Source organism: Octopus sinensis, linkage group LG7 (genome assembly GCF_006345805.1).
Source record: "Octopus sinensis linkage group LG7, ASM634580v1, whole genome shotgun sequence".
Taxonomy (NCBI): domain Eukaryota; kingdom Metazoa; phylum Mollusca; class Cephalopoda; order Octopoda; family Octopodidae; genus Octopus; species Octopus sinensis.
This window is the reverse complement of record NC_043003.1, coordinates 84,531,322-84,555,032: the sequence shown is the minus strand read 5'-3', so window position 1 is coordinate 84,555,032 and position 23,711 is coordinate 84,531,322. Positions and strand designations below refer to the sequence as shown.

The window sequence follows — 23,711 nt, the reverse complement described above, 5'->3', positions numbered from 1 at the left end:
TAGTAGTAGAAGTCGCGCTTCTCCAGACATTAATCTATTTTAATAAACTTATTAAGCAATAAAATTTTTTCCAATCAATCATTTAAAAAATTTTTTTATTACAATTATTTTTAACCTATATTTTCAAATTATCATCACTCCTCATTAACCACTTCCATCACCCTCATCTTCGTTGTCAATAACGATGACAGCTGATGCCGAGCGAAGATAGAGCTGATGCTCACACAATCATAATTTTGTAACATTCTACTCTGAGACACAATACTTTCTTATGGATGTTTAAATTACAAATTAATTGATATGTTGATCTTCTGAAGAGAAAAAGGAATTATTTGCGTATTTTCGCTGTCTCGGTTTCATAATTGAGATAGCAGGAGACGAAGAATTGACAGAATCGATAAGTACTTAGCATAAAACACCTTACGACAGCGGTCCACCAACAAATACCAGCCTCCACTCCAGCTTCTTTCCACTAAATGTCAGTGAAATTTTTTGGTACTCTCCTATATTTATTAACGAGAAGACTAAATAGAGTTTACTCGTACATCCTTATAACTCATCTACTTTCACTGGGGCTTTGGATAAATTTGTAAAATAGAAACAAACTGTAGTATTTTTCAATATTGTGGTACGCGAGGCTTTTGAAAATACTTCAATTTTGAAGTAATCCCAACCATCAAAACGTAACTCGAGTGTTTACACGGTGTGTGGAGGGCTTTTGTTGTTTCCCAAACACTTGTCGTTGTGATTAACGGTTTTCGGAAAGTTTTATACTTAAAAACAAATTTCGTGCAAAAGTGTCAATTGAGAATAATACGTATGTGAGCCATCCTAAAACTTTACTCAGAATTAAGTTACCTACTAAAATGACCCAAGTATATCCATCATTTTACTAATGTAACGTTAAATTAAATGAAACTGATTTCTTAGATTGGCAAAAGGCCAGAACTTTTGGAGAAGGGTACAATCAATTACATCCACTTCAGTATTATAATCAATTACACCCACTTCAGTATTATAAGTAACGAAAGTATAATAAGCAACTTAATTCTGAGTATAGTTTCAGAGTGGTTCACCGGTATATTATTCTCCAATTGACAGTGTAGTACGAAATTTATTTTTAGCTACAAATATTGCTGAAAACTGTTGGAATCGATTATAATGACTTCAGTATTTGACCGGTACTTTATATTCTTTTCTACTCTAGGCACAAGGCCAGAAATTTTCGGAGAGGGGTCCAGTCGATTAGATTGACTCCAGTACTGGTACATAATTTATCGACCCCGAAAGGCTGGAAGGCAAAGTCGACGACGACAGGATTTGAGCTTGAAATTAAATTAATAACTAATGATAGTTTGTTCTATGTTATCCAATCATTTTACACGATATTTTTCACACAGGATACGCCAAAACTACTAGAAAAAACAATCCAAAATCGCATTGCGATATTTAATTTCATCATTCTACATTTTAAGTTCGAATCCTACATACGTCGAGTTCAACTTTTCATTCCTTGGATTCGCAGGTTTTAACCCGAAAATCCGAGAAACTAGTTTTTCGGTTAAATGTGGTTTTCAACCATTTTTTGATTCTTATTTTACTCTACTTAGCTATTCGATGTTTAAAAAATCATGTATTTTTATAATTAAATATTATTAGGAATTGTATAAAAAATTGTTGAAATATTTTAAGTATTATAGAAGTTTAACCGAAATATTGCACATACATTTTAACATTCTTATATGGACCTTTAATGGCCCTATGGACCTTTTAAGGGTCTTATGGATCCCGTTTGATAACCATTGGATTAAATAATTCTTTAATATTATTGACATGGTTTTTGTTTGATATATTTCCTTTAATGCTGAATTAAAGGTTGCTTATGATAAATTAATATAAGGTGGGGCTGTAAATATTATGTAATGCATAGTTGTATCTTAGTCTTAGGTTCTTCTGCGCCGTATGGCGCATTTGGCGGTAAGGCTTCTCCAACGAGGTCGGTTGGCCGCAGCGATATCAGCTTCATTCCATGACGGGTGTTGGATATCCTGACCGCTTTGATCCAACACCGTCATAGTAAGGTGGTCGCCTCCTCCGCGGTCAGTTTGAACATGTTGGTTTGTTTCTGATGTTTCTGTAGCACTGAGGTTTTTTTACGGGGTTGGGTCGCTGGCCTAACGCCCAACCCTCCTCTTTTTGGGACCGATCCTGGCAGAGTTACATAATTGTGTACAAGATTATATTTTGTGGAGTAATAATTGGATGGTGAACTGGTGAAATGATAGGGAACACACGAAAAAATGAATAAATAAATAAATAAATAAATACTGATCCAGATTCATAAAGGGCGAACTGGCAGAGACTTTAGAGCGGTAGGTAGAAAACCCCGCGATATTTGTTGAGGTTTTTTTTTTATAGATTATCCGCTCTCTGTTCAAATTATGTCGAAGCTAACAATCCCTTTCACTCTTCCAGTGTCGATAAGAAAAGTACCAATTTCGGGCTGTTGTTTGGGCGAACTTATACTCCTTGTATTTCTTCCTGCTTTTTGCTTGCGTGATAAATTTATCACTCGGTTTTAAACAGCCGCTTCGGGAACCTTTTGAGTTTTTCGCGGAATTTACTCTGTTGGAAGCGTTCAGGCCAGGTTAAGTTAATCGGTAGATCCTCTCTCCAAGAATGTCTCAGTCTGTGTCCATGTAATAAATCACTGAATTAGCACAACATGGAATTAGTGTCTCATTTCTCTGCTCGGGAATGTAAACTTTTCAAGGTTACTACTATCTAAATGTTTAGTAGCTTACGCAGAGGGCACCAATAATTACACATACGCCATCGAATCAGTAATTAAGATCTAATAGTAACTGTACTTTCTGGCGTAACAACTGTCTATAAATTTTTTTTTCATCAAAAATACTGTAGGCTATTTCTTATTTGAAATAGATTTTGTCAGAAGAACAGACCGTTTCTTCTTTTTCTTCTTCTTCCATCATCGTCAAGAATTGGTAAGATATGGTAAGGTAACACACAAAATGCTTTGTGGAATTTCGTTATGTCATTTTAAGTTCTGAGTTCAAATCCTATCGAAGCCAACTTCACCTTCAGGTTGTTGATAAAATACCAGTCAGAAACAGATGTATTTTTAAAAATCAACAATACTCATGTCTATTCTCAACCCACCCAAAATATGTACCTTGGTTCTTGTATTGCAAATCAATATTTCTTTTAATCAATTTTGGGGTTCTCCTCTGTTTTCGAACCACGATGATTTATCTCTCTAAGAATGATCTGGAAGCACTCCGTCGGTTACAACGATGAGGTTTCCGGTTGATCCGAATCAACGGAACAGCCTGCTCGTGAAATTAACGTGTAAGTGGCTGAGCACTCCACAGACACGTGCACTCTTAACGTAGTTCTCGGGGATATTCAGCGTGACACAGAGAGTGACAAGGCCGGCCCCTTGAAATACAGGTACAACAGAAACAGGAAGTAAGAGTGAGAGAAAGTTGTGGTGAAAGAGTACAGCAGGGATCACCACCATCCACTGTCGGAGCCTCGTGGAGCTTTTAGGTGTTTTCGCTCAATAAACACTCACAACGCCCGGTCTGGGAATCGAAACCGCGATCCTATGACCGCGAGTCCGCTGCCCTAACCACTGGGCCATTGCGCCTCCTATTACCGTACTTACTAAGGCGGCAAGCTGGCAGAATCGTTAGCACGCCAGGAAAATAACTTCATTTCGTCCGTCTTCACGTTTTGGGTTCAAATTTCTCCGAGGTCGATAAAATAAGTAGCAACTGAGTGCTGGGATCGATGCAATCGGCTTAACTCTCCCCCAAACCTGCCGGCCTTGTGTCAAAATTTGAAACCAATATTATCGTATTTACTCATGTATAAGCCGCATTAGCATTATTTTATGTTTGATTTTAACTGAAAAACTGGGATGCGACTTATACACAGGGCAAAGCTAAAACTGAAAATAAAAAAAAATTGTAACAAGATTTAATATTAAATTAGGGATGCGATTTATACACGAGTAAATACTGTAAGTTACGTCACTCTACCTTCTGGCATCATATGCCGTCGAGGTCAACTTTAACTTTTATCCTTACAGGGTCGATAAAATATTGTACTACAGAAGTACTAAAGTCAATTAACACTTTAACACTTGCTATAAATTATACAATTTATAGTCTGAAAGTATGTATGTAATAAACAAAACGCAATAGCAATGACAGACATTTCAATAAATTCGGATATAAATACTGTGTGATATATCGTTCATTTTATTGCCAGGCGTTTATTTCCCATTTCTTGTTCTATTCACTTCAATAATTTCTTATATACGAGGTCATAACTTTTTAGATGAAGGATAAGAAGATGTGTGTTAGTCATGCCTTCCACAAGAGTATTTGAGCTATAAAGAAAATGAATTGATTTCAACGAAATAAATTCATATCGATTTCTTTCAACTAAAAATATGGCTAATTCTTTTTTTTTAGAATGGTGAACATTTAATTGCATATTGTCCCATGCTCCTGTATTTGCCAGGAAATAATTTATGAAGCTCGGATGAAGTCGATCCCAACGATATTTTAACTTAGGAAATCTGGTATTTAATCATCCGCCTTTCGCTTCCTCGCTGAATCACCAGTCTTTACTATTTTAATATTGAAACTCCATTTTTAATTTTATAACATGATGTTATTGAATCTTTTCTGATGAGAAATTTCAAGAGTAATATTGATTTTTAACATTGGTAGAAGACCTAAAATTTGAATGAATCATGGAGTAGAACAAACCGACCCCAACTTATTGGTGCTTTATTTGTACTTTAAATGGCATTATATTTTATCGATTTCGCTCCCAAAAGGAAGAAAGGTTAAGTTAACCTCAGAGGAATTTGAACTCAGCACGTAAATATATTTTGCTCGTCCTGTCTAGATTCTGCCGATCCGAAGTAATATGGCCGTTGCACTGCAGCCAACGAGAAATTATTTCTTCATGTTAAAGAAAATTCTCAAATAAATTGGTTAATATCTTTTCTGCTTTCGAGCACAAGACGCAAAATTGTGTGAGAGGAAGATAGTTGATTTTATCGACCCCAATGCTCAAATGGTGCTTTACTTTATTGACCTTGAAAGGATGAAGGATGAAATGAAAAGTTGATCTTGGAATGTAAAATCGGAAGATATGCCCACTGTCCAGCTTGATAACGATGTTATCAGCTCACCGCTTTCGATTTCAAATTTTGGCACAAGGCCAGCAATTTCGGGGAAGGGGTAAGTCGATTACATCGACCCCAGTGTTCAACTGGTACTTATAGTGAGAGAATGAAAGGCAAAGTCGACCTCAGCAGAATTTTAACTCAGAACGTAAAGACAGACTAAATGTTGTTAAGCATTTTGTCCGGCGTATTAACGATTCCACCAGTTCACCGCCTTTAAATTGGTTAATATCACAATGGAAATAAACCTCGTGACTCATGAGGTCAGAATTTGATACCAAGTCTCTACTAAACCATTGTATTAGTAGCGGGTAAGTAACGTAGAGTCAAATCGTAGGAAGGTGGGATGCAATATGATCTTTTAGTAGCTGAAAATAATCATTATTCAGAAATTTAAAAATAGAAATTGAATTTTAAAATATTACATAAATTTTTCTGTTTGATTCGTCAGTAAAAATTGTCAATTTGTGTGTTTTACAAGGAAAACTTTCAAAATACATCAATTAAGTTTGCTTAATCAAAAAATTCGTTTGATAACCACACTCCGAATTTGATCACTTTTTGTGGTGTCTTGGGCAAACGTTTAAGATCACGTACTAGGTTTAACCAATAATTTTTTAGGTGGAATTTTGATGAAAAAAAAAACTATATGGATACTATTGCGTATTATATTATATAAAAAGCTGACAATCTTCTCTGAACTTCACCTTTGGCCTGTTCCCAAATAGCCGGAGGCGAAGCTCAAAGTAGACTGTCAACGTTTCACATAATAATTATAGATAGCCACTCTAATCAACATACTGAGTTCTATATCAGATAATGTTTGCCTCATTAAAAGTGTATTTTTATATATTTTACAATTCATACATTACGATATATATACATATATGTATATATATATATATATATGTATGTATGCATTTATGTCTGTCTGTCTGTCTGTGTATATATATATATATATATATATATATATATATATAATATATATGTATGTATGCATTTATGTCTGTCTGTCTGTCTGTGTATATATATACATATATATAAAAATGGAGTCGCATGAAACGATCGTACTGCATTACATCTGGATATCCTTGTTGCTTATTTTGATTTTATATATATATTGGTAGACGGAAACTGGAAGAAGACCGTCGTATATGTATACGTATATATGTATGTGTGTGTATGTGTGTGCGTTATTAAAATAGACAAAAGATGTTGAATTGGTTTATAGCCACTAAACATCTTAAGAATAATTTTAGAGTTTTCATCTTATTCCGTAAATTTGAGAAGAATTCCTTTAAACAATTTTGTTGATCAAGAAATAAATTAGCAATTTTCGTCGGCCATAACGTTTATGAGCTGAAGTTGTGAGATATAATTTTCTCCGACTACATTAGCGAAGTATTTTATTCGAGTTCTGAAAGGAGAAATCAATAGTTGTTATTTTAAATCGCTAAACTGCAACCTCGCATGCATTCTCTTTCTCTCTACATCTCACACATACACGGCATTGCTTGCCCATTCGCACATTATTGAACAGATACACATGTGTGTAGATGTCAGTGTAGCCTTTTCATTATTTATTGGGAAAGCCATTATCAACGTTCGAGTATTGTCATATATATATATATATATATGTATATATATATTTATATATATATATGCTAAAGGATAAGATATTCGATAATGACTATTTGAAAAGTTTGTTTTAGCCTACAATTTGCTATATAAATAGTTTGATGTTCTGGACCAGGACTGTCACTGTCTGCCTATTTGCCTTCTGCTTTATATATAAATATCCATTTATTTGCTTTATCGTTTATATAGCTATTTATTTCCCTTATGATTTATATAGCTATTTATTAGCCGAAGAGAAAGCTATTTTCGTATTGAGCAAATGACGGGGACTTATATAATGTCTCATACAAATAAAAGACAACTTTCCCTCAAAGTACACGCTATCATAGTTTAAAACGGGTGAATGCCATATATAATAGTCTTAGACGGAGGACATTAAACAAAAAGAAAAAAAACTGAACAGTCATATTTCCAGCGCATCTGATATTATTCTGCTGAAGCAAAACCGACGCTGGACTAAGCAATGGCTACTTGTCGCTATTTCCTTCATACAATTCGATATAGTACAGAATGTAAACATTCAAACATCTTTACTGTCATTCCAAATCTTGCTGCATTTCACCGAATTTATGGTTTTCCAAAGTTGCTTTAGTGTATAAGTAGACCTACTTTTTCTGGCTGCAAATTTTGGTCTGGAAAGTTCGACTTGTATGCCGGAAGTAGTTCGCCAAACGACGTGATACACAATTCCAGATTTGCCAGATCTTCGTCTAGTTGAGTTTGATACTGCGCATTCGAACATGTAGTGCTTGTTCTTGCTATTTACCACCAGTTTAACTCGATCCAGTAGACCTATACTCAAAAGTATTCCAGTCGTAGTCATTCCATCTTTTTTCTGTGTGTAAGGTACCCAGGCCCACGTTATCCTCCGTGTCTTTTTAAGACAGCAGGATGTCGTTTGAGAGAGCTTCGGCTGCTATTTCTAGCAGGTCGATCGAGATAGTCGGCGATATGCAATAATTAATTTCCTGTTGTAAAGTGTTTCAGCCTGTGTTTATTGTACACACTTCACTGATCACTCTGTTTCTCTATGTCCTTCGTTGTTATTTAGCACTGATCATCGCTAATCGTCCCGGTCTACGACCAAAAACGTTCCAGCTGGGACCATTTCATTTTTTTTTTAATGAGTAGATACTCCAGTAAGCATTTTGTTATTCTTAAGACTGGGTTGCAGGTGGAGGGAGACTTGAATGTTATTTTTAGCAGGTCGAATGACTGCTTAGAAACTTCCACGCTTCTGTGAATCCTGGTGGTTGCTACACCGCAGGCGAGGAAGGTAAACTCGGTCAGAAAGTGACAGCTGCTGCTCCTCAGAATATATAATTGAAACTATAACTCTCAGAAGCACCTGGGGACCAGTAACTACTATTTTCGTGTTGAACATTGTTTCTCAATCTGTTTAAATTGGTGACACGCTGGAGATCACGTATAAATTACCGGTACACTTCGCATGGAATATTAGAAACTGGTAAAAATCTAGGAAAATGATTCTGAAAACTTTTGCTGATTTCCTTTCATGAATCCCATCTTTGCATAAAAATATTATGAATGATATATTTTTCAAGACGCTCAAACATTAATATGGATTTTCTAAAGCCTCAGATTATATTTATAAAAGTTAGTAGCATATCAGGGTATCTTAGGGCATTATTCCGACCTCAGTACTTGATGGTAAATAAAAAAGCCTTTAAAAAATCTATTGCTATTATTTCGGTAGAAAACGGTAAGGATTTGAACTCTGAAATGTGTATTTCCGAATAAACAATTAACTATTTCAAAGCCAAGTAATTTGAAAATGATAATTACATTGCAACTTGCTATTTAATGGAATGCAGTCAACTTCCGGTATTGAAATAACAAGTTACCTTACTGCTTCCGGTTGTGCTTGCTTGCAACATGCATTTATTAGTTGCATGTTGGAACGTTGATAGTTCTAGCAGCAAAACAGAAATAGTACGTGCGTGTGTGTATGTATATATATTTATGCCCGTGTATTTGTTATAAAAATGTTTCCTTTTGTTCAGTAATGTTACTACTCAACAAGTGTAATTTTGAAGCTCCTAGCTTTACCATCTGTTACACAGTATGGTTTCACAAATGAGAAAGAGGAGGAAAGGGAAAAAAGAGCAAGAGAAGGAATGAGAGATACAGAACAAACACAGAGAAACTGTTTGTTCATATGTAGTTTCAGTATATCATGTGTCGTTCGCAAAATAATCGCAGTGTTTCTTACCAAACCATTTCTGTCCAATATATCATTTACTGTAAATTTGGAGGCTGGCAGAATCGTTAGCATCTCGGGCGAAATGCTTAGCGGTATTTCGTCTTCCGCTACGTTCTGAGTTCAAATTCCGCCGAGGTCGACTTTGCCTTCCATCCTTTCGGGGTCGATTAAATAAGTACCAGTTACGCACTGGGGACGATGTAATCGACTTAATCCGTTCGTCTGTCCTTGTTTGTCCCTTCTGTGTTTAGCCCCTTGAGGGTAGTAAAGAAATAATAGGTATGTCGTCTGCCGTTACGTTCTGAGTTCAAATTCCGCCGAGGTCGACTTTGCCTTTCTTCCTTTCGGGGTCGATTAAGTAAGTACCAGTTGCGTACTGGGTCGATGTCATCGACTGCCCCCCTCCCTCAAAATTTCGGGCCTTGTACCTAGAATAGAAAGAATATATCATTTACTGTAGAATAACTTATGTAACCATATCTGTCTGTCTGCCTGACTGTCTATCTAGGTATCTATTTATTTGCTTACCTTTTCTTACATCTCCCTTTCTCTCACTGTAATATATATATATATATATATATATAATATATATATATAATATGTGTGTGCTCTTCACTTTGTTTTTGCGAGTACATTGTACTCAGTGATGGAGCATTGCATACATAGTTGAACGTGCTGTGTATTTAGTGTCGTCTCTCTGTGTATCTGATGTATTTATTTGATGTATTTATTTCTTCATTCTTTTGTATATCAATGTACTTTACATGATACCTCTCACTGGTGGCATGCCGAAGTGGTGGTGGTGGGGGCTCTTCTACTCTGGTTGTGACATTTTACAGGTAGCTGATCTGCTATGTTGGAGAAAAATGCGTCTAGATATCTTTTAAGTGCTTCAGCGTTAACTTCAGGCAAAGTTACATAAACCTCTTGAGAGGAAATTGTCTAATTACGGGGCTTTAAATGATACGAGAGTTTGACGAAACGCGCTAAGATCTGATAGTCGCTATCTTTATCGGGATTTTGTTCTATGTGAAACTTTGAAACATTATATATATATATATATATATATATATATATATATATAAACTCTTCACTGAAGAACTAGAAGAAACAGTGTGAGTGTGGCACTCCCATCTAATATCACCTTGCGAAAGGACTTCACAGGTGTGCTGCTACCTGTTCTCCTTATTTTTTCCTCATTCTCTCTCCTCGATCTCCCTCACCCGCCTTCACTTTCCCACCCGTGCTAGTCTCTCTCTCACCCCTTTCTTTCTTTCTTTCTTTCTTTCTTTCTTTCTTTCTCCCCCCTCTCTCTCTCACTCGCTCGCTCGCTCACAGATCCTTCCGGTTTGAAAAGTGTATGATGACGAAACACTTTGGTAACAGTCGTTTTAATAACATGAGAAATAACGACTCTACTTTCAGTATTCAGTCATTTTTGTGATATGATTTTGTTTCTGAAATTTAAGAAGACATTTGATTAAGTGTGTGCGTGTGTATATGCATACATATATACTTACATGTATATACTTACGTGTATATCTATGAGTGACACCTTTGGCCAGTGTCTTCTACTATAGCCTTGGGTCGACCAAAGCCGTGTGAATGGATTTGGTAGACGGAAACTGAGAGAAGCCTGTTGTATATCTATGTATCTATCTGTCTGTCTGTAAATATGCATTTACATATATAATTTATATTATATCATTTTGGTTGAATCGGACTCTTCAGGATCTTCAGGAAACTTGACTGAAAAACTGATGGGGTTTGCACATTTATATATAATTAAGTATACTTATGTATATGCACACATATATACACACATACATACACACACACATGCATACATACATACATACATGCATACATACATACATACATACATATCCTCGGATGCAAGCTGCGTCTTCATCAACACCAGCTGTGTCAACAGGGTGAGGGAATTTCAAGATGACAGTCTTGAAACGCGCTGAAGGAACCAGAAACATCACTGCTGACATATTCTAGTGCATCCGCTTGGTGTACCTTGGAAGCCTACTTCTTTCCCTAGCTCCCTCTTTCTCCCTCTCTCTTACATACATACATACATACATACATACATAAATACATACACATAATTATATTAATGTTTGTTTTCATGTGAAGTTATATATATATATATATATATATATATATATATATATATATATATATAGGCACAGGAGTGGCTGTGTGGTAAGTAGCTTGTTTACCAACCACATGGTTCCGGGTTCAGTCTCACTGCGTGGCACCTTGGGCAAGTGTCTTATACTATAGCCTCGGGCCGACCAAAGCCTTGTGAGTGGATTTGGTAGACGGAAACTGAAAGAAGCCCGTCGTATATATGTATATATATATATGCGTGTGTGTGTGTTTGTGTGAGTGTGTTTGTCCCCCTAGCATTGCTTGACAACCGATGCTGGTGTGTTTATGTCCCCGTTACTTAGCGGTTCGGCAAAAGAGACCGATAGAATAAGTACTGGGCTTACAAAAAAAAGAATAAGTCCCGGGGTCGAGTTGCTCGATTAAAGGCGGTGTTCCAGCATGGCCGCAGTCAAATGACTGAAACAAGTAAAAGAGTAAAAGAGTAAAAGAATATCAAAAGAATTTTAAAATTAAAGTGAATTATTATCCAATATTCTTTAATAGAATACAAATTTTTACAAGTAGTCACGAAGCCGAAACTTTAAAGACACTGTCAACCTTAGTCAGTACCCTAGTCAAGGAGGATTATCCGAGGTGTGATTATTGTTAGTTTGCAATCGCGCATACATACATACATACATACATAATACATACATACATACATGTGTATAAGAGAGTTGTAGTTCGCTTGAAGCATTGTAGTAAGGAGGCAGAAAAGGAAAATAAAGGAACCCTTTGCAAAAATGTTTATATTTCAGGCGCAAAAGCCTATTCTCAGAAGGAAGGAATCCAACAAGTGTCTAATTACATCGATTTTGTTATTTGATGACTCTACTTTCAGTTCTCAGTCATTTTGTGATTTTATAATTTTGTTTGCAATTGTGAAATTTAAGAACACACTTAAATATTTCCCTTTATACATATACATGTGTGTGTGTGTGTGTGTGTGTGTGTGTGTGTGCGTGTGTGTGTGAGCTGTAATCTGACCGTTCACTGGCTTTCTCTTTCGTTCCAGTTTTCTTTCTCACCAACTTTTTTTCTCTTCCTCTCTGCCTCTTTTTCTGTCACTCTTATTTTTCCTCCACTCTCTCTATCTCTACCAATGACCTGTATAACATTCTAACCTAATTTCTAACATACTTCTCACCATTCACAAAGTATAAAGTTTTAAAAATTATTTCCGGACAAAAATTATTTTGCTGCAAGGTTGATTCGATTATGTTAATCTGTCGTTAATCGGACCTTCGTTATAAATATACTCACTCTTTGCTTTCATCTGATAATCCTTCCATATATAAAAAAAAAATCCATATTTATTTACTTTCGTTTTATTTTTAGCACACACATAACGCACACATACGCACAATAAATTTCTCTCATCCCACCACTCATGAGAGCGACAGGGAGAAGTTGTAAATAAATATACATGCTTACATTAGATAATAATACACTTAAACCGTGTAGTGAATCTACAGCAACCCTCTTTCATACTGAAGCGTTAGAAAGCCTCACTGTGGTTGTGATAAGAGTGTATACACACTCAGTCTTATTTATGTGCGAGAAAAGAAAAAAAATATGGAGTCTCGTGACAGCCCGTCTCATGATGTATTAACCGTTTTTCAAAGGAGAAGTACCCGGTTTCTTTCCCCGATCAATAGCGTAGGGCAGCTGCTATATAAGGCAGCCATAACTCCTCAGTTTTCTCTGTACATCAGCAGCATATACACACTGAAAGAGTGTGTATATACACTTATACCCACAGCAAGCTTTGTTAATACTTACATTCATTCCAGCTCTTCTGATTTACGTTATGTAGTTCATTAAATAGATATTGTTTAATTAATGAGGAGTCATCGAAGACACAAATATGTAAATTAGGCTATCCACTAATGTGCTATCCAAATCTTGGACTGCTTTACATAAGTTTCTTTATGATTTTGATTGTGCAAGGGGGTTTGGTACGCCTTCTCTAAGGAACTATCAACAAACTGTGAAACCGCCTGACAGGAGGCTCTCTTCAGTAGCTTAGAAAAATCTGATTACATTCTTATTACACTCACAGCCAGGCTTTCTAATATTCAGATTTACATTCATGTTTTACAACATTACCGGGAGGTTGAAATATCTTCTGCTTCGGAAGATGTTTGCCTGAGATGGTAGGTTTATAAGCAGATTTGTTATTCCAGCGCAGCAGCGGACTGTCTATCGCACATTCCCTACACATATCCACGCACACACATCTTCCCGCACGTGTGTGATCTACTCTGGATCCACTCGTACAGTCATTCGCATGCATACGCACAGACGTGCTCCGATGTATCCACGTGTGTGCACAGACACATAGTCGTACACAGACACATCTACCTTGTCTTTCAGCAAATATATAAGGAAAGGAGGCGTAGCCACCTCTACCCTCCTCTCACCCACCATCTGTCTTTTATTAACACCACCCGACTACTTCACACTCTTTCACCTTCTATTCTGCCATACCAGTGGCACTGGACATAATTTGCAGAGCTGGAATATATTAGTGCACGCATCACACTAAGCTTTGTATTTTTCGAAGAGAATTCCAGAGAAGTGAGTTGACTGTAATGCACTATCTGGTCAATTGCATTGCATAATAAGGTCAATCAGTTTACTGAAATACGTGTGCGTTTTATAACGCTTACAATACTGATTACGTTTTATATATATATATATATTGTTTATATATAAGTGTGTGTGTGTGTGTGTGTAATACTGGACTATTATTCTAATATTGGTATGCCTCACGTTTGTGGAAGAATTACATTTCTGAAAAATTCCACGTTACAGGAATATTTGTTTCTTAAAGTGAAAAATTCTACGTTTTCGGGCAGTTTCTCAGACTTTCGATGATGATAATCTTCAGCAGAGAAACATACAAATGATAACAGCAGCTGTATGTGTGTGTATGCATGTGCGTAGAACTGCCAGTCTTTGTATTTTTTCGAGAAAATGGGATAGGAAGAGCTACCACGAATCTTGTAGTAGTAGCAGTAATAGTAGAAAGTTTAATTGCTTTAACACGATGGAAGAAAAGTTAAGTGACGGCTTTCGAGTAAACATCGATATATTTATATTTATTTATCATACATAAACCTAGATATGCCTATATCCATATATTTTGTTTGCCATGTCATGTTGCCAAACTAAGATTTATCAATACCACAAGTACAGCTATTGCTGTTGTTGTTGCAGCAGCAGTAGTAGTAGTTGTTGTTGCTAGTCCTACACTTGTTTCGCTTTGGTTTTAAATCAATTGAATAACTGTCCAGCGTACTTTTGAATTAATAGTGATAGTAAAAGACGTACGCATACATGTGAACTCCAAGGGTGCGTTATATTTATTTATACAATGAATGAAGAACACTTCAAAGTGGGTTAGCATTACAAGTAAGAGATGTACTGTTATTGCTCAAGATTCTGATTGAAGAGACCTTCTGTATAAGACGTCTCAGATATAATAGGATATCATACCGTCACTTGTCTTTTCCTTTTCTCTTTTTTTTTTCGAATGTAGTCTATCCCGAAATTTATTAACCAAGGTATCCATACATGTGTTCCGTTCTGACCTACGATGATCAAAGACACTCTAGCCTCGACCATCTTTCCTTTTATCTTTTACTTCCTTCAGTCATTTGACTGCAGCCATGCTGGGGCACCGTCTTGAAGGGTTTTTTAGTCAATCTAAAAAGGGTTTTTATTTTAGTATCCCGGGATTAAAATTTTTTCAGCCTAGTACTTTATCAGTCCTTTTGCCGAACAGCTAACTTACGGGGATGTAAACACACCAACACCAGTTGTCAAGCGATGGTGGGCGTCAAACACACACACACACACACACACACACACACACACACACACACACACACACACACACACACACACACACACACAGTTCTTTCAGTTTTCTTCGATCAGATTCACTCAGGGCTTTGGCCGACCCGAGGCTATATAAGACACTTTCCCAAGGTGACACGCAGTGGCAATGAACCCAGAATCATATGATTGGGAAGCAAGCTTCTTACCACACAGCCACGCCTGCGCCATGACTGCATTATCCAATGTATCTTACCCTTTGTTTTGAAGTCTGCAGGGTGTGATCTGAGTGAGATTTAACCGCTGTTTCAAGCGACTCATAGACTATGATTGGTTCGTGTGGGTGGTGGGTAATTATAGACGTCTGTGAAATGTCTCTCGAGCTTCAAACTACTCAATTAGTGGATTTTGAAAGTAAAGAATATAAACATTCATACATTGCTAATTACATTCACACACACACGCACGCACACGCGCGCGCGCGCAATGCATAATGCGTATACGTGTGTATGGGAATATAATTGTGTATCCTGCTGCTTCTGTAGTTGGACAGAAACTTAGATATACAAGAGATATACACGCGTCCAAATATCCATTTATATGTATGTATATATATATATATATATATATATGTATATATATATAGTTACTGTATCGATTGAGCTTCATTTTCATTTTCTGACAGGCCAATGATGTATGAGCAACAGGTCAGAGTTAGCCAAATATAGATGCTTAAATTTTATCCCAACCTTTCTCTCTCTCTCTCTCTCTCACACACACACACGCTCACACACGCACACATACAGTGGGAGAGATGGTGGAAATGTAGAGCAAGATGAAGACCGGTGTATTTAAAAATTTATGATTTCGCAGATTGACATTGGGTCACCAATAGAAAATCGGCTCTAGAACGTTCGATAGTGAAAGCAATGAAAGTAACTATATTTTATTATATTTTAAATTTATAATTACAAAAAAGACACGTTGGTTTCGTTTTTCTCGGTTAGTGCTGTATTTCTGCTTTCTACTATCTGTATATTGACTTAGTATTATACTTGGTTAACACATCACTTAGAGATGTGTTGAAAGCTTCACTGGAAGTTTGATACAATGACCTTGTTGGCAAATATCTTTTGTGTGCGTATGTATGCTATTGTCATTGTTTAGACGCAAGTCAACTCTGATTTGACAAATCTATGCCGAAAGCCATTCCAACCGGGAACATCCCAGTATATATTTCAGACATAACGTATTACTAACTCTGCTTTGATTGCTCATGCACATACGAGTTAAGGCATTCCAGCCTCGTGACCAAAGACTCTACACCGAACATTGTGTCCCATTACTGAGACGTTACAGTGAAATTTCAAAGAATTTCGCTACGATTTCTTGCACGTAGAATCTCCTGTGTTAGCTCATCTGTTGTTGGTAGTGAGTGTGTATTTTCACAGATGCTAATTATCTCAGTCTAATTAACTTAATTAGCCGCTTAATCAGAATCTTTTCAACTTGCGATTGCTTTGGCTTCTGCTAAATTGCAAAAGAAACTTTCTGCTACTGGAGTGGCTTAAATAACCTAATATTAATATAATGACAAAGAAGAGATGATATTAACACATGGATGACCATTTCAATGGTGATCCTAAAAAATCACCCCTGTCTCCGACCTTATATTTAGAGTTTCTTTCTGAGAATTTCGGAAATACTTCCTTCACAGACACTCATTTAAAAAAAGATAAATTCTTAACAATAATCATGTTTTATTTTATTTTATTTTAAAAGGAATTGTGGGATGTGAAATTGTGAGCTTAATGTTTTTTCTCGGAAGTGTTACAATTGTCCTCCGCTTCATCGTTAATGCATTTTTAAAAAAAATTTCTACTTGCCAGACATTCTACTAGAAATAGATACATTTCTGGTGGGGGCGTATGGCTAAGTGATTAGGATATTTGGTTCAAGATTGTTTGGTCGCGAGTTCGATACATGGTGGTGTGGTGTGTCCTTGAGTAAGACACTTTATTTTACGTTGCTCCAGTACATTCAGTTGGTGAAAATATGTAGCAACTGTATTTCAAAGGGCCAGCCTTGTCACATTCTGTGTCATGCTGAATATCCCTGAAAACTGTGTTAAAAGTACTCGTGTCTGTGGAATGCTCAGCCGCATGCACGTTAATTTTACGAACAGGCTGTCCTATTGATCTGATCAACTGGAACACTCGTCGTCGTAACCAACGGAGTGCCCGATGCATATCTAAACGTTAAATATGAAACTTGTTATATTTTTATTAAAAGGAATAACTGTATTTGAAGATATGAACGTATGACATTCTCAGAAGTGATACTATGTTGGAAGAAACGAGGTTTTAACTAACGATTCGAAAGTGAGTCTGGAGAAAGGTGCTATGCCATTTCCTTTGCATATCCTCCAAGACTAGGCAGTTTGGAGAAAATGTTCTTTTTTTAAATAATTGCAAGTTTGACGGCTTTAGGAAAAAACATGAACGGAAAATTCTAGAGGATTAACATTTTGGTGAAGGAGGACTTAACGTAGTAGTTAGTACAATTCTTTGGGATGATGGATACAACAGGATTGAAGAGGGGATGGAGACAGGTGGATAGGTGTGGAGGTAGTCCGAAATCAGCAAGATCGGAGATGAAGAAACCACTAAATTAACATTAGAAGATGTAGCGTAAGGAGAAAACACGTCTGAGAATTTGGTGAGTATTGGTAAACGACGTCTTACAAATCAGTTATACAAGTTATTGTTCAAGTGGAGTGGTGGAGTCTCAAGTCTTTAAACCTAGATTTCAGGAAATATGAGTCTGAAACAATCTACTGTGTGTGTGTGTTTTCATAAATGCAAGATATTAAAATACACTTTTCTTAAAATATCTCCCTTGATTGTCGATGACGTTAGCTGTCTCTTTTGGTGATTGATTCTGAACTGTTCTGCTTTGTGAAATATTTCTAATCTATGAGTATAAAGAAAAGACTATACATAATCAATGTGATATAGTAATCGATGGTAAGTATTCTTTTGTTGGAGCCAGTATGTCTTCCAGAGAGTTTTTTTTTTCTTAAGGATGTAGGAAGGAGTAGACTCACCGATACTTGTAAGATCAATATAGTATGATGTTTAGTTGAACATCTGAAAGTCGACGCCTGCATAAAAAAGTACGTGGACGGAGAGGAAGCAAGAGTTGTTAGCATGAATGATTCATATCCTATCATCATCACTCATATTTTCCCTTGTTAAAGACATAATTAAGTTGTTTGGGTTCAGTTCTCCTAGTTGTAAATATGAACTATGGAGAAATACAGCTCACTGATGTGAACATTTGAGACAATTTTATGACTGATGTGTATTTTTTTTTTTTTTTGTGCATTACTGGTTTAAAAAGAAAATTCAAGTCTTTCACGGATGAAATTAGAAGTATACTGGTATTTCTATGAATCAGTTGTATTGGTAGACTGTTTATCACCGAATGCTTCAAAAGACGAGGTTATTACCAGTACCTCTTAGCCATCTCAAAGGCAGGTGAAAAAGTTTGCCGAAATTAAGATCAGTTAAATCTCTGCCTAATAACCCGAATTTCAGTCACGCTCCATAAATGATTTAGGCTCTGTTTGTCTGTCTGTCTGTCTGTCTCTATTTTTCTACTTCCTTCACTCTTTATTGTTTATATTACAAATATGAATGGAGCTAAAAATGTATCACAATAAGGTCATATACCCGCCGGGTTTGTGTATAGTACAGTTAGTCTCTTCAGCTTATTAACACACTCCTCTTAAGCGCTATTGTACTTAACGTGTTTTATTACTTTATCCCCTGTGGTGTGTGTGTGTATGTGTGTGTGTGTGTGTGCGTGTGCGTGCGCGTGTGTGTGTGTGTATTTAAAACTGAATTAATATCCGTTATCCTTTTGTAATCCTCCACGATCGGTGTGCAGAAGTGCACAAACCAATGCATACAAAACACACATTAACAATTTATAAATATGGTACTTTTTTCTTGTCCCTAATGATCTAATGAATCTAAGATTGATTATATCGACCAACTAAATATTGTGTATTAAATCTCTTTCATGCTGAAGGCTTACGAGCAAGAATCACCCCCACCCATATGTCTATTCTTGACTACTGTTGATCCAGATAGGTCAGTAAAATTTGTGTCTCTATAACGACAGCAACATATAAACACATAGAAAATAATATAATCAACAATTTGAAGGAAATGAAGAAACATATAAATAGGCGCTGGCGTGGCTGTGTTGTAAGAAGCTCGCTTTCTAACCAGGTTCAGTCCTACTGCATGGCATCTTAGGCAAGTGTCTTCTACTGTAGCCACGGGCCGACCAAAGCCTTGCAAGTGGATTTGGTAGAGAGAAACTGAAAGAAGCCTGCCGTGTATATATATATATATATATATATATATATATATATATATATATATACATACATATACACACACGCACATGTGTGTGTGTGTATTTGTCCTTGCATTACTGGTGTTGGTGTGTTAACGTCCACATAACGTATCGGTTCGCCAAAAGAGACCGATAGAATAAGTACCAGGCTTCAAACAATAAGTCCTCGGGTCAATTTGCTCGACCAAAACCCTTCAAGGCGATGATCCAGCATAGCCGTAGTCAAATGACTAAAGCAAAATAAAATAAATGATATCTATATATGTATAGGCAGACACGTTAGCGCGCCAGGCGAAATGCTTAGCGGTATTTCGTCTGTCGTTACGTTCTGAGTTCAAATTCCGCTGAGGTCGACTTTGCCTTTCATCCTTTCGGAGTCAATAAAGTACCAGTTTCGCGCTGGGGGGTCGATGTAATCGACTTAATCCCTTTGTCTGTCCTTGTTTGTCCCCTCTATGTTTAGCCCCTTGTGGGCAATAAAGAAATATATATCTATATCTATATTGTTGTGTCTGGATATATATATATATATATATATATATATAATATATATATATATATATACATATACATATACACATATAATAATGTAATTCCGTGCCCAAATCAAAGTCGGATAAGTAATTGCATAAATACACACAGATAAATTAAGAAGTCCAAGCTGATGAGATGACAGTTCACAATAATCCAAAGGAAGTCCTCATATGAATCTATTTATTGGATTCATGATTATTGTCAAGTGTTATCTCATCAGCTTGAACTTTTTTATTTATCTGTATGTATTTATACAATTACTTATCCAACTTTGATTTGGGCACGGAATTACACTATAATACGTATATATATATGTGTGTGTGTGTGTGTGTGTGTGTGTTCGCATGCCTATAAAGGCTTATATATGTCGTCTGTGTCTAGATATATGCTTAGCGGTATTGTGTCTGTCGTTGCGTTTTGAGTTCAAATTCCGCCGAGGTCGACTTTGCCTTTCATCCTTTCGGGGTCGATAAATTAAGTACCAGTTACGCACTGGGGTCGATGTAATCGACTTAATCCATTTGTCTGTCCTTGTTTGTCCCCTCTGTGTTTGGCCCCTTGTGGGCAATAAAGAAACAGATATGTGTCGGCTTTGACGAGGAGTGGAACTTGTCTCTTTCAAATTAATACTTTAATCTAATCGCTCAATAAATTGAGCCCTACCTTGTTGATTCTTGCAAAGAGTTCACGTCTGTAATTTTTCATTACTTATATATAAAACGTGACGTGATATTTACGATACACTTAGGAGTGGGTTTTTTAGTTGATAACATCGGCGTTAATATTTAATTGGTATTTTATTTTATCAATACCGAGAACACGAAAAGTGAAATTGATCTCAACGGGATTTGAATTCGGTGGATTAGCAGCATTGTTAAGAGTATCGAAAAAGAAGAAAAAAAAATGTTTGGCAGTATTTGATCTAGCTCCTTACATTCTGATGTCAAGTCCCGCCGAAGTTAACCTTACCTTTCATCCTTTCGGAATCATTAAAATACTAGTACCAGTCATGTACTGAGTCAATGATATTAACAATGATATTAAGGCGGCGAGCTGGCAGAAACGTTAGCACGCCGGGCGAAATGCGTAGCTATATTTCGTCTGCCGTTACGTTCTGAGTTCAAATTCCGCCGAGGTCCACTTTGCCTTTCATCCTTTCGCGGTCGATAAATTAAGTACCAGTTATGCACTGGGGTTGATATAATCGACTTAATCCGTTTGTCTGTCCTTGTTTGTCCTTTCTGTGTTTAGCCCATTGTGGGTAGTAAAGAAATAGATATTAACTAATACCTACCCTTCCTTCAAAATTTCTGGCCTTATATGGAAATCTATTGTATTTATTATTATTATTATTATTATTATTAAGGCAGTGAGTTGGCAGAAACGCTACGGCTCTGGACAAAATGTTTTGTGGAATTTCTTCCAGCGTTTTACGTTCTGACTCCGAGGTCTAATTTACTTTCATCCTTTCGAGGTCCATAAAATAAAAACACCAGTTGAATACTGGGGTCGATGTAATCGACTTTCCTTCCCCTCAAAATTGATGGTTCAGTATCAAAGTTATTTCATTTCTTTATTTTATTTATTTATTTATTTCTCTATTCAAGCTAAAATGAAAAAAGAACTTAATCGTTTTCTTCTTTTGAGCAGCAAAATCCGTAGACTGTCCGACGAATTACATCATTACTGATACTATTGTTGCATTCAGTATTGTGATAAACAATTTATCGAATAGATAGATGAAAGCAGTATTACTTTGTTTTGAATTGGCACAAGACCAATTTATATAACAGAATGGATTAGCCATTTATATAAGTTTGTATATTTGCATTTATTTTATCGACTCCTGAATAATTAAAAGTGGAAAAAAGATTTATTGAGATTTGAAATCTGAGCATATAATTACCTTAAAGAATTGTGAGAGGCTAGAGAAAGAGATACAATGTAGGATAACGTATTTAAGACGTTTGTTTACATGTAATTAGACGTCTTAAATTCGACATCGTACATGTTTTCTGTTTTGTCTTTCTCATATTTTGATAAAGGACCAAACCCGAAACGCTAGGTTCTCTTCTGTTTTTTTTTCTTCCTGTGGCGCATTTAGTTCCATTGCACAATTTGATTATTTCTATTGTTCATGTTATTGAAATACTTGCCACTAGCCATTTTGAGTTATTGCTCTAGGCTCATTTTTGTTTAAACAACCTGAGCAATAAATGCTTTTAAGTTTTATATATATATATATATATATATATATATATATATGCAAGTTCTTTGGTTACTGGAGATAATGTCGGACAATTGTCGTACGAATGATATACACAGGGTTGCCAGCTGCATGAAAACCTAATAGTAAAGTGGGAGAGCTAGCCACGATTGATGTAATAAACTAGGAAATTTTGATAAATTGAAATTTAATTTTTAATGATGTAAATAATCACGATCTGAATGATTGTCAGAAAATGGAAGGAAAACAACCCAAATTTTAATTAGAAATTCTGATATGCAGTGTTTCCGTCACTAAAGGTGGTATTTTAATCGACCATCATGCATAATTTCTGGTCTTATAGCAGTATTAAGAATCAATATTATATCGTTTGATGTAAGATGCACATCAAGTGCAGGCTCAAATCTATTCACTTTCGCACGGACGCACAAAAAATACTCCAGCTCTGATCATTTGCCGTATCTCTACAAAACTGAAGTAAAACAAATATTGGAGTACTGTTACTTCGAGATAAATATACGAAAACATTTTCAAAAACATGATCGATATTATATCCAAAAGAATTCCATTCAGCATATTGCCAAATATTATCTCGCCTCCAATCTTTGACTTCAAACTAGCCATGGCACTGTTCCTTCTCTCTACCTTTTCATGCATAACCTCTTCACCACAAAGTGAGATCGCATTTACTAGCGGTTAAGCTGTTGCACTCACGATTGTAAGATGATAGTTTCGATTCCCAACCCGAGCGGTGTGTTGTGTTCTTGAGCAAATAACTTTATTTCACATTGCTCCTGTCCACTCAGCTGTGAGTACTCTGCGATGGCCTGACCCCTCGTTCAGGGTTAAAAATACAATCTCAGTTACTTATACGCCGTGGAAACTGGTTACCCGGGTATCTGGCTTTGTAAAGCCTTGGATTCGAGACATTACTTTCTTCATCATCACTACCACCACTATCCGATCTTTCAACCTCGCCTGCCATTATCTCTGCCAAATCTAACCTTCAGATCTTGCATTAAGCTCATTCTCAATCAGTCCTCCAATTGAAAACTGCTAACCTTTGCAGATTTCTATCTATCCATGCTTTTCTTGAAAGCATCAACATCGGGCATTTAAACAGAACATTATCCATGTCTATTTCAACAATTTTGAAATTTCTCTAAAATTCATGGACACCAATCCTCGTTCTTTGATTAATCCCCTGAAAATGAAACTCTGTATTCCTAGTCGTTTCTTAGAACCAAATAATATTAAGGTGCACTGTAAGACGGTGAGCTGGTAGAATTGTTAGCACGCCGTGCAAAATGCTTAGCGGCACTTTGTCCATCTTTACCAGTTAAACACTGAGGTCGATGTAATCGACATAAACCTTCTCCTGAAATTGCACGCCTTGAAACCACTATTAAGGTGCACTGTACTTAGTT

At 36.4% G+C, this 23,711-nt stretch overlaps 1 protein-coding gene and 1 long non-coding RNA gene across 6 annotated transcripts in view; both read left to right on the top strand.

The window, feature by feature from the left end:
- Window positions 1-23,711, top strand: part of LOC115214044 — a 653,508-nt gene that overhangs the window by 72,233 nt on the left and 557,564 nt on the right. The gene's annotated exons all lie outside the window — the stretch shown is intronic.
- Window positions 1,480-15,324, top strand: LOC118764289. Its single transcript, XR_005000089.1, has 3 exons — window positions 1,480-1,491; window positions 3,011-3,015; window positions 15,198-15,324. It is a non-coding gene; the product is annotated as an uncharacterized LOC118764289 (long non-coding RNA).